We start from the raw sequence: 13,022 nt of genomic DNA, 5'->3' as shown, positions 1-13,022 counted from the left end.
CATCCACATTTTTACATGATGCCATATTAGTGACTGTTGTATTCTGCTACCTTTACTATCCTCTATTATCCCCCCTCCCCTCCCCTCCCATCTTCTCTCTATACCCCATCTACTACAATTCATTTCTCTCCCTGTTTTTTTCCCCATTCCCCTCACAACCTCTTATATGTAATTTTGTGTAACAATGAGGGTCTCCTTCCATTTCCATGCAATTTCCCTTTTCTCTCCCTTTCCCTCCCAGCTCATGTCTCTGTTTAATGTTAGTCTTTTCCTCCTGCTCTTCCTCCCTGCTCTGTTCTTAGTTGCTCTCATTATATCAAAGAAGGCATTTGGCATTTGTTTTTTAGGGATTGGCTAGCTTCACTTAGCATAATCTGCTCTAATGCCATCCATTTCCCTGCAAATTCTATGATTTTGTCATTTTTTAATGCAGAGTAATACTCCATTGTGTATAAATGCCACATTTTTTTTATCCATTCGTCTATTGAAGGGCATCTAGGTTGGTTCCACAGTCTTGCTATTGTGAATTGTGCTGCTATGAACATCGATGTAGCAGTGTCCCTGTAGCATGCTCTTTTTAGGTCTTTAGGGAATAGACCAAGAAGGGGAATAGCTGGGTCAAATGGTGGCTCCATTCCCAGCTTTCCAAGAAATCTCCATACTGCTTTCCAAATTGGCTGCACCAATCTGCAGTCCCACCAGCAATGTACAAGTGTACCCTTTTCCCCACATCCTCGCCAGCACTTGTTGTTGTTTGACTTCCTAATGGCTGCCAATCTTACTGGAGTGAGATGGTATCTTAGGGTGGTTTTGATTTGCATTTCTCTGACAGCTAGAGATGGTGAGCATTTTTTCATGTACTTGTTGATTGACTGTATGTCCTCCTCTGAGAAGTGTCTGTTCAGGTCCTTGGCCCATTTGTTGATTGGGTTGTTTGTTCTCTTATTGTCTAATTTTTTGAGTTCTTTGTATACTCTGGATATTAGGGCTCTATCTGAAGTGTGAGGAGTAAAGATTTGTTCCCAGGGTGTAGGCTCCCTATTTACCTCTCTTATTGTTTCTTTTGCTGAGAAAAAACTTTTTAGTTTGAGTAAGTCCCATTTGTTGATTCTAGTTATTAACTTTTGTGCTATGGGTGTCCTATTGAGGAATTTGGAGCCCGACCCCACAGTATGTAGATCGTAGCCAACTTTTTCTTCTATCAGACGGCGTGTCTCTGATTTGATATCAAGCTCCTTGATCCATTTTGAATTCACTTTTGTGCATGGCGAGAGAAAGGGATTCAGTTTCATTTTGTTGCATATGGATTTCCAGTTTTCCCAGCACCATTTGTTGAAGATGCTATCCTTCCTCCATTGCATGCTTTTAGCCCCTTTATCAAATATAAGATAGTTGTAGTTTTGTGGATTGGTTTCTGTGTCCTCTATTCTGTACCATTGGTCCACCCGCCTGTTTTGGTACCAGTACCATGCTGTTTTTGTTACTATTGCTCTGTAGTATAGTTTGAAGTCTGGTATCGCTATACCGCCTGATTCACACTTCCTGCTTAGCATTGTTTTTGCTATTCTGGGTCTTTTATTTTTCCATATGAATTTCATGATTGCTTTCTCTATTTCTACAAGAAATGCCGTTGGGATTTTGATTGGCATTGCATTAAACCTATAGAGAACTTTTGGTAATATCGCCATTTTGATGATGTTAGTTCTGCCTATCCATGAACAGGGTATATTTTTCCATCTTCTAAGATCTTCTTCTATTTCTCTCTTTAGGGTTCTGTAGTTTTCATTGTATAAATCTTTCACCTCTTTTGTTAGGTTGATTCCCAAGTATTTTTTTTGAGGATATTGTGAATGGGGTGGTTGTCCTCATTTCCATTTCAGAAGATTTGTCGCTGATATACAGGAATGCCTTTGATTTATGTGTGTTGATTTTATATCCTGCCACTTTGCTGAATTCATTTATTAACTCTAGTAGTTTCTTTGTAGACCCTTTTGGGTCTGTTAGATATAGTATCATATCATCTGCAAATAGTGATAATTTAAGTTCTTCTTTTCCTATTTTTATGTCTTTAATTTCTTTCATCTGTCTTCCAGGATTTGGCAATCCATTCCATCTTTCATATCTGGGAAGTTTCCTAGGATTATTTCATCAATAGATTGTTCATTCCTCTATACCTTCTTCTATCCCAATGACTCTCAAGTTTGGTTTTTTTTTTATAACATCCCATATCTCTTGGATAGATTGCTGGTGATTTCTTAGCATCCTTTCTGTGTTGACTGTATTCTTTTCAAGTTGATACACTTTGTCTTCATTATCTGATGTTCTGACTTCTATTTGATCTAGTCTATTTGAGTTTGAGTTTTTAATTTGTTTTATGGTTTCCTGCATTTCTTGGATTACTGTTTGATTTTTTAAAAAATCTCTGTCTCCTGGTATAGCTCATTCTTTGTCATTTGAATTTGCCTATTTAATTCATTTTTCAAAGTATACTTTCATTGTTTGGACTTGCTGTCTAATGTCTTCTCTAAGATTCCGTTCCATCTGAGTTAGGTATGCCTTGAGTTCTTTCTCTGTCCATTTTTCTGAAGCCTCTAGGTTCTCCTGTGAATTTAAGTTGTCCTGCATTGTTTGTAATCCTTTTTTCCCTTGTTTTTTCATGGTGCTCACGTTGCTTTCCAACTCTGTTTGACTGCTGTGTTTCTGTTTTCTTCTTTAAATTTGTTTTGGTTTTTATAGTTCCAATATCTCTCCTTTGTGTTGGGAGACAATGTCTAGAGATGTTGGATTTAATTGTGAATTAAGGTAAATTCATTAGTTTCACTAGAGGCCTACAGAATTTGATGGCATGTATAGAATTGAGGTTTGAACTTAGGATTTTTTGTTGAGGTCGGGCGCTTTGATGGTATGGAGGTTAGTATATGTTAGCTTCTTTGGGGGGTTGCTCAAATGCAGGTGGATAGTAACAAGAGAATAGACAGGAGTACTTGGGGGTAGTTAAGGGCTTAGGCACACTTTGGACCGATTTGTAGTATTCATCTATTTGCATTTAGTAAGTTGTACGTAATCTGGGTGGTCATGCTTAAGAGGAAAGATGGGGAAAATGTAAGGAAGCAAACCAAGAAAGAGAGGGAGAGAGGAAAGAAAGAGAAAAGAATAGAAAAGAAAAGGAAATTATAATAAAAAAATAATAAAATGCAGTAAAGTAAAAATTACATTTAAAAAAATAATATAATTGTATAAAAGAAAAAAAATTAAAATTAAAAAATTAAAAAAAATTAAAAGAAAAAAGGGACACTCTTAGGCTTCTATTTTCTTTGCTTCCAGTAGGTAGTGCTTTGCCTTCTGGGCCAAGATTTTTGCCCTCTGGCTGTAGGAAACAATCCATGTGAGGCCGCTCCCTCCTACCACCACTGGTGTCTCTCAAACGCTGTTAGCCTAGGTTTATTCCTGGTTTCTAGTCCCCTGGCTTCTCCTGTCAGCCAGGCCTTTTCCAGTGTGATACCTCTTGGCAGTTCAAGCTACGCTCTGTGCCTGCAGTTTCCTGGACATGGAGCGTGGCTTTTGGGAACTGGCACCTTATTGTTTTGATTCCCTCCGCTAGCCCCTCCTCCTAGAGCTGGTGAAACAGGTTTCATTTTCGCCGCTGGTGGGAGGGAGGAGTTGGGGGTCAGGTGCCTTTACCTTTCCCCTATGCCTCTACTCACACTCACTCTGTTAATCACACCCCCGGAAAGCCGGGGAGTGATTTTATGTGATTTCCCCGCTGTATGGGAGATGGACTAAATGTCACAGACCTGTTCTATTGCTGAATGAGCTGCAATCAGTCTAAAACTGGCGATGGTGATGTCAGCTCTCCAAGATGGTGGCCACTGGCTTCCTCGGTGGTCTGACCGGTGTGGAGGACAGAACTGGACTGCTTCCTTCCCCCATCTCAAACCCAGAATTCAGCACTGAGCACAGTGAGGGCACAGCTGGCAAGAGCCCGCAGAATCAGCAGCACCATTTCTCTGCGTTGCTAGCTCACTGTTTCTATGGATGCCGTTTCCTGGCGCATGCCACAGTCTCTAGCAGCGGGGCGAGCCGCTGAATAAGCAGCTTGAATCTCTGGGCGGACAAATCACTCGCTGTTGAGCCCCAGTAACCGATCCTCAGGCGATGGAAATCCTTCCTCTAGGTTTCAGTGCACCCCATTTTTGCTGGAAATTCCTAACAAGATAGTTTTTGGCCGTTCTAAGTCGTCATTCACCCGCGCAGTGACGCGGTACACGGGGGTGATGCACTCCATTCGCCGCCATCTTCCGAAATGCTGGAAGATTGGATTTAAAAAAAAAAGACTCAACAATATGCTGCCTCTAAGAGACTCATCTCATTGGAAAAGCCATCCACAGACTGAAGGAGAAAAGTTGGAAAAAATCGTAACACTCACTTGGACTGTGGGAGCAAGCAGAGGTTTCCATCCTATAACAAATAAAGTAGACTTCAAGCCAAAGTTAATCAAAAGGGATAAAGATGGACATTACATACTGGTCAAGGAACCATACACCAAAAGACATAACAATCATAAATATATATGCCCCAAACAATGGTGCAGCTATGTTCATCAAACAAATTCTTCTCAAGTTCAAGAGTCAAATAGGCCACAATATAATAATTTTGGGTGACTTTAACACATCTCTTTCATGAGTAGATAGATTTTCCAAACAAAAGCTGAACAAAGAAACTCTAGAATTCAATAATACAATCAATAACTTGGACTTAACTGACATATATAGAATATTGTAATCCTTAACAAGAGAATATACTTTCTTCTCAAAAGCACATGGAACCTTCTCTAAAATAGACCATATATTATTCCACAAAGCAACTATTAGAAAACATAAAAAGTGGAGATACTACCCTGAATTTATCAGATTATAATGGAATGAAATTAGAAATCAATGATAAAATAAGAAGTAAAATCCACTCCAACACCTGGAAACTAAACAATATGCTATTGAATGAACAATGGGTTACAGAAGACATCAGGAGGAGATTAAAAAGTTTTTAGAGGTGAATGAGAACACATATACAACATATCAAAATCTCTGGGACACTATGAAAGCATTTCTAAGAGGAAAGTTCATTGCATGGAGTTCATTCCTTAAGAGAAGAAAAAGTCAACAAATAAGTGACTTAACACAACATCTCAAAGCCCTAGAATAAATCAACAAAAAAGGCATCAGAACAAATCAACACAAAAAGCATCAGAATACAGGATATAATTAAAATCAGAGCTGAAAAAATGAAACTGAAACAAAAGAAACAAGTTAAAAAATTGACAGAACAAAAATTTGGTTCTTTGAAAAAAAAAAATTGACAGACCCTTAGCCATGCTAATGAAGAGAAGGAGAGAGAAAACTCAAATTACTAACATACATGATGAAAAGGGAAATATCACAACAGACATTACACAATACAGAAGAAAATTAGAAATTATTTTGAGGGGCTGGGGATGTGGCTCAAGCGGTAGCCGCTTGCCTGGCATGCGTGCTGCCCGGGTTCGATCCTCAGCACCACATACAAAACAAAGATGTTGTGTCTGCCGATAAGTAAAAAATAAATATTAAAATTCTCTCTCTCTATATATATATATATCTCACTCTCTCTTTAAAAAAAAGAAATTATTTTGAAAATATGTACCCTAATAAAATAGAAAATATCAAAGGCACTGAAAAATTTCTAGAGTCATATAATTTGCCCAAATTGAATCAGGATGATATACAGAATTTAAACTGATCAATTTCAAGTGATAAAATAGCAGACACCACAAAAGTCTACCAACCAAGAAAAGCCCAGGAATGGATGGATACACATCCACGTTCTACAAGACCTTTAAAGAAGATCTAATACCAATACTCTTAAAGAAGATCTAATACCAATACTCTACAAATCATTTCAGGAAATAGAAAAAGAAGCAGCACTTCCAAACCCATTCTATGAAGCCAATATCACTCTGATTACAAAATCAGGCAAAGACACATCAAAAAAAGAACACTTCACACCAATATCTCTAATGAATATAGATGCAAAAATTCTCAATAAAATGGTGGCAAATCAAATACAAAAACATATCAAAAAGACACTGTGCCATGATCAAGGGGGATTCATCCCAGGAATGCAAGGTTGGTTCAACATACAGAAATCAATAAATGTATTTCATCACATCAATAGACTTAAATATAAGAACCATATGATCATCTCAACAGATGAAGAAGCAGCATTTGACAAAATACAGCACTGCTTCATGTACAAAATACAAGAAATACTAGGAATAACAGGAACATATCTCAATGTTGTAAAAGTTATCTATGCTAAGCCCCAGGCCAACATGATTCTAAATGGAGAAAAGTTGAAAGCATTCCCTCTAAAAACTGGAACAAGACAGGGATGTTCTCTTTCACCACGTCTATTTAATATAATTCTTGAAACACTGACCAGAGCAATTAGACAGATAAAAGAGATTAAAGGGTTTAATTTCATTTTGTTGCATACGGATTTCCAGTTTTCCCAGCACCATCTGTTGAAGAGGCTATCTTTTCTCCAATGCATGTTTTTGGCACCTTTGTCTAATATAAGATAATTGTAATTTTGTGGTTAGTCTCTGTGTCATGTATTCTGTACCATTGGTCTACCAGTCTGTTTTGGGTGCCAATACCATGCTGTTTTTGTTACTATTGCTCTGTAGTATAGTTTAAGGTCTGGTATAGTGATGCCACCTGCTTCACTCTTCCTCCTAAGGATTACTTTAGCTATTCTGGGTCTCTTATTTTTCCAGATGAATTTCATGATTGCTTTTTCTATTTCTATGAGGAATGCCTTTGGGATTTTGATTGGAATTGCATTAAATCTGTATAGTGCTTTTGGTGGTATGGTCATTTTGATAATATTAATTCTGCCTATCCAAGAGCAAGGTAGATATTTCTATCTTCTAAGGTCTTCTATGATTTCTTTCTTTAGGGTTCTGTTATTTTTATTGTGTAGATCTTTTATGTCTTTCTTTAAGTTGATTCCCAAGTATATGATTTTTTTTGAAATTATTGTAAATGGGTAGTTTTCTTTCTCAGAGGATTTGTCACTGATATATAGAAATGTCTCTGATTTATGGGTGTTGATTTTATATCCTGCTACTCTGCTGAATTCATTCACTAGTTCTAGAAGCTTTCTGCTGGAGCTTTTTGAGTCTTGTAGGTATAGAATCATATCATCAGCAGATAGTGCTAATTAAGTTATTCTTTTCCTGTATGTATCCCTTTAATTTCTTTTGTCTGTCTAATTGCTCTGGCCAGTGTTTCAAGAACTATATTGAATAGAAGTGGTGAAAGAGGACATCCCTGTCTTGTTCCAGTTTTTAGAGGGAATGCCTTTAATTTTTCTCCATTTGGGATGATGTTGGCCTGAGGCTTAGCATAGATAGTCTTTATGATGCTGAGATATGTTCTTGTTATCCCTAGTTTTTCTAGTATTTTGAACATGAAGCAATGCTGTGTTTTGTCAAATGCTTTTTTTCTGCACATATTGAGATGATCATACGATTTTAATCATTGAGTCTATTGATGAGATGATTACATTTATTAATTTCCATATGTTGAATGAACCTTGCATCCCTGGGATGAACCCCACTTGATCATGGTGCATGATCTTTTTGACATGTTTTTTATTCAATTTGCCAGAATTTTATTGAGAATTTTTGCATCTATGTTCATTAGAGATATTGGTATCCTTGCCTGGTTTTGGGATCAGGGTGATATTGGCCTCAGAGAATGAGCTTGGAAGTGCTGCAAGGACAGTCTTTCTAAAGATGGTGCTGGAACAAGTGGACATTCACAGGTCAATAAAATGAAACAACAAAACCGAACTTCATCTTGTTTAACAATGAACATGACATACATCATAGATTTAAATGCAAAGAATAAAAGTACAACTTTTAGAAGAGAAAGAAGAAAAACAGAAGTCAGAAGTAAAGAATTTTCAGATATTATGCCTAAACCACAAAGAAATATTAATATATTAGTCTCCTCCAAATAAAACCATATTTGCTTTAATGAAGACTCTGTTAAGAGGAAAAGACAAGATACACATTCAGACTCTAAAAGACTAGTAAGACAGGTCTTGGGGAACACTTTGTCTGGACTAGATGATAGTTACATTAATCACAGTAGCAAATTTGCAGACATACATAGTTACGCATGCATGAAGCACATAAAAAACTGGTGAAATCTAAATACGTTCTGAGAATTGTATCAATGTCAATTTCTGGTTGCTATAGTAAGAGGACTAGACTATATTCATAGATAAGCAATGTGCTATTAAAACATAACTGTTGGAATGCAGGAGAAATGGTATATGAAACCTCCCTGTATATTTTTTGGAGCAATCCTCTGTGAAGGTATAATCATTTTAAGACACAAATTTAATTTTAAAAATCTCATTTTAAAAAATAAATGCTTACAGCTGAGTTGTGAAAACAAACCATCACTGTTTTGATCATCTCTGGATCTGCAATAACCAACATTGACTGTGGATCATCACACAACCTGTAATGGTAAAGAAGAGCTGATTAAACTAAACTGCAGTTAGAGTGACCCCCAGGAATCCAGACTGATGTTCCATAACCCATATGCCTAATTGAATAATGAACAGTGACACTAGATACAAGGTCAAATTAGGATATGATACGCAGTGAGATTCTGGCCATAGAAACCAGTCTGATTTTCATAAAATGAAGGTCATATAGCTGAAGTAGGGAAGAGATATTTAAAGACAAAAAATTCTTCATAAGGAGAGCCTGATCAGAGAAGTCTAAATGGTTTATATGCATTTTCAATTCCATTCGCAACAATTTTTGTATTTTAAAATATTTCATTATCAGTGGAGTTTTAAATTTTCATTTCTTTAGTTGCTAAAGTGTTGAACCTTTTTTTATACATTCATTGATCATTTGTATTTCTTCTTTTGAGAAGATCTGTTGAATTCCTTTGCCAAGTTATGGATTGAGTTATTTGGGTTTTTTGTTTGTTTGTTTGTTTGGTGGTAATCTTATTGAGTTCTTTGTATATCCTGGAAATCAACACCATAAATGAGATGCAGGTGGCAAAGAGTTTCTCCTCTTCTGTATATTCTCAGCTCATGTTCTTGATTGATCTTTTGCTGTGAAAGAGTATTGGATTAGTGAAAATTTGAAGGAAAGTAAATTATTAAGTCCTTACAAGGGCTTCAGATGCTGGTGTTGTATCAGTGGAGATTCAGCCCTGTGTGTTCTTTCCCTTCTATGACATGCCCTTTATGATCCATGCCAGTTAGGCAGGATGCTGTGGTCAGCATGTTCTTGAGAACTTGATGAGAGAAGATGAAGAGGTAGGAAGAGGCAAAGCCTTCTCCCACTTGCTTATAGCATACAAGAACTACAATAATACATCTTGTGCTGCTTTCACCAAACAGCATTAAGGAAACAGCTGCTGAAATGAGCTGAATTCACTCTACCAGATCCTGAAGCACATAAGCCCATGGGGAACACAGTGGTTTAAATGTACTGGACATCCATTCTTCATAGTCAATAGAATGAGGTTGGCAAAGAAATCCTGGTATACACTTCTGCTGAAAGCACCTGACAATTAAAAACAAATTAATCGCTGCCCCAAGAGTTTACACTTGTAGATAAAATTAAAATGAAACAGAGGACAAATCATTTCCCAATCTGTTTATCTCTGTCTCTCAAATTTTCTTTCAAATGCACATGATAAACCCCAAATTTATATAAAGGTGTTTGACTTGTAATCAAAATGACTGTCTTGAAAGGAGATAAAGCCATGCATGGTGCATATATTAGAAGGGTTTGAAGTAATGCCTCCTATGCATTATTAAATGTTTTGTAAGGAAGGAAAATTGGAAAAGGGAGGATTGACTGGGCACTGGATAAAAGTTGTGACCAGGAGTTTCTGGGTCTTCATAGACTGAGAAAAGTCAGGAGTGTGGTGTTGTTTGCTTTGAGTCCTGACACCAGGTGACATATGGGACCCTTGGCAGGAACAGGAGCCTCCAAAAGCTTTATAATAATTAGTCACCAGTAATACATCTGGACTGGCATTGTCCTCATGCAGTGGGGTGCCTCATTACATCAAGTCCACCTAAGAAAACTTTCCAGAATACTCATTCCCACATTTTCCCATATTTTCATGACATTGGGTTCATATTTCCAAAAATCGGGGGAAGAGGGGAAAAAAGAAATTATATTGTTATTTTGAACATATTGAATTCGGATTCTATTTGGTTCTAATCCATTGTCATCAGACTTATTGTCCAATGCTGGCAGGTGGAGAGAAGCACCTATTCTAAGACATATGAAGGAAAAGAAGAGAAAACAGAGGGAATATTTGAAAAGGGAGTTTATAGTATATCTTGAATTTTCTAGGTGTTGTACTATATCTATATCTATATCTATCTATCTATCTATCTATATCTATCTGTCTATATCTATATTTATAAATAGAGAGAGAGAGAGAGAGGGAGGGAGGGAGAGAGACAAGATCTTGCCATATTTTCTATGTCGTTCAGACTGTCCTTTAATTTGTTATTCTCCTGCCTCATCCTTGAGAGTAGTTGGGACTGCAGGTGTTTGCCACTGTTTGGCTAGTTGTCTTTGAGTATAAATATAAAGCTTCTGGGTTTCTGTATCATTATTGTGTTAGTTTTTTGTTTCTGGAATCCTGCCAACTTTTGAATTCTTTCCTCCACATGAATGTGAGAAAACTAAAACTAAGGGAAAGTGAGTGAGTTTCCCAGGGATATTCACAATCACACTTCACTTGTTCTTTTTCCAGATTTTTTTTCATTTATCTTATGAATCCCCTAGAATACTGGAAAAATTATGAAGTTAAAGGCACCAGTGAATTTAATTTTACAAAGTTTATGTGATTGTTTTAGTTCATCTTTTTACTGCTATGACCAAACAACCTGAAAAGAAAAATGTAGGAGAGGTAAAATTTATTTGGCTCACTGTTTCAAGAGGTCTCATTTCGAAGATGATTGATTCTTTTGTTCTGGTCTATGGTGTGGCAGAACAACATGGCAGAAGAGTGTGATGGAAGGAAGCAGCTCAGGGCACAGCACCAGGAAGCAGACTGAGAACCTCACTCACCAAGGACAAAATATAATCTCCAAAGGCAGGACCCAGTGACTCCCCTCCTCCAGCCACACCCTACCTGTTTACAGTTATAACAGTTAATGCACTGATCACATTAAGGCCCTCATAAGCCAATCACCTTATTTGTGAATTTTTTTTTGCATAGTCTCACACATGAGCTTTTGGGGGACACCTCATATTTAAAACATAACAGTGGTCCTCAAACATGTTGTTGAGTGAGAACAAATGAGTGATGAATGACAAAATGGAGTCATCTTCAAGTTTCCTAGCTCAGTGTAGAAAAGAAAGGGAAATGGCACCAATACACACAGGAGTCAGCAAATTAAATACTTGCTCTAAGTTTTTGTTATGACACTTAAAAACAAATCTTCCTGTTGTTAAGTTTCAGGGGTGATATTTTCATGCTGCAAAGGGAGTCCCCAACAATGTGGATCTTAGCTCCTATCTAGTAGTAGTTGACTGGGGAAGTATGAAAAGGAAATGATTGCTTTTACAGAGGGAACAGCAGTATAGAATTCTCAGGTGGACTTTAGGTCTCAGAATTATAGAATTAAAATATGATTAAAAAATTCTCAGATTTTTGGGAGAGGAAATCTGAGCATAGAGCAGCTTTTCTTCTGATCTTCTGAAATAGATCTCATTAATTTCTCTTCAGGAGTCAGGCCCTGAGTCAAACACCTAACTGTGTTAACCACAAAGGCTTGGTTAAAATTCACATTCCTTATGGAACATGTTACATTCAACTCAGTGAACTTACATTTTAATAATTTTAAAAATCATCCAATTAATGCTGATTTTATATAACTGATTCTGCCTTTGTTGAAACACAAAACTCATCTTGTGGACCAATGGTACAGAATAGAAGACATAGCGACAAACCCATGTAAATACAGTTATCTCATACTAGAAAAAGGCACCGAAACATACATTGGAGGAAAGATAGCCTCTTCAACAAATGGTGCTGGGAGAACTGGAAATCCACATGTAACAAAATGAAATTAAATCTCTATCTTTAATCATGCACAAAACTCAACTCAAAGTGGATCAAGGACTGGAATTACTCCAGAGACCCTGTACCTAATAGAGGAAAAAGTAGGTCCAAATTTTCATCATGTTGGATTAAGCCCTGACTTCCTTAACAAGACTCCTAAAGCACAAGAAATAAAATCAAAGATTAATAAATGGGATGGTCTCAAAGCAAAAAGCTTTTTCTCAGCAAAAGAAACAATCAATGAGGTGAATAGACAGCCTATATTTTGTGAGCAAATTTTTTGCCACACACACATCATATAGAGCAGTAATCTCCATGATATATAAAGAACTCAAAACACTTAACATAAACAAACAAACAACCCAATCAAAAAATGGGCTAAGGAGCTGAACAGACACTTCTCAGAAGAAGATATATAGTAGATCAACAAATATATGAAAAAATGTTCAACATCTTTAGTAATCAGAGAAATGCAAATCTACTCTGAGATTTCATCTCATGACAGTCAATATGGCAGTTATCAAGAACAGGAAACAATAAATGTTGGCAAGAATGTAGGGGAAAACCCACAGTCATATATTGCTGGTAGGACTGCAAATTGGTGCAACCAATCAAGAAAGCATTATGGAAATTCCTTAGAAAACTTGGAATGGAACCACCATTGGACTCAGATATCCCACTCCTCGACCTCTACCCAAAGGACTTAAAATCAGCATATCATAGTAACACAGCCACATCAATGTTCATAGCAGCTCAATTCACAATAGCTAAATTTTGGAAGCAACCTAGATGCCTTTAAATAGATGAATGTATAAAGAAACTGATATATATATATATATATATATATATATA

Source organism: Marmota marmota, unplaced genomic scaffold (assembly GCF_001458135.2).
Source record: "Marmota marmota marmota unplaced genomic scaffold, marMar, whole genome shotgun sequence".
Classification (NCBI taxonomy): domain Eukaryota; kingdom Metazoa; phylum Chordata; class Mammalia; order Rodentia; family Sciuridae; genus Marmota; species Marmota marmota.
Note: the sequence above shows the minus strand (reverse complement) of the source record.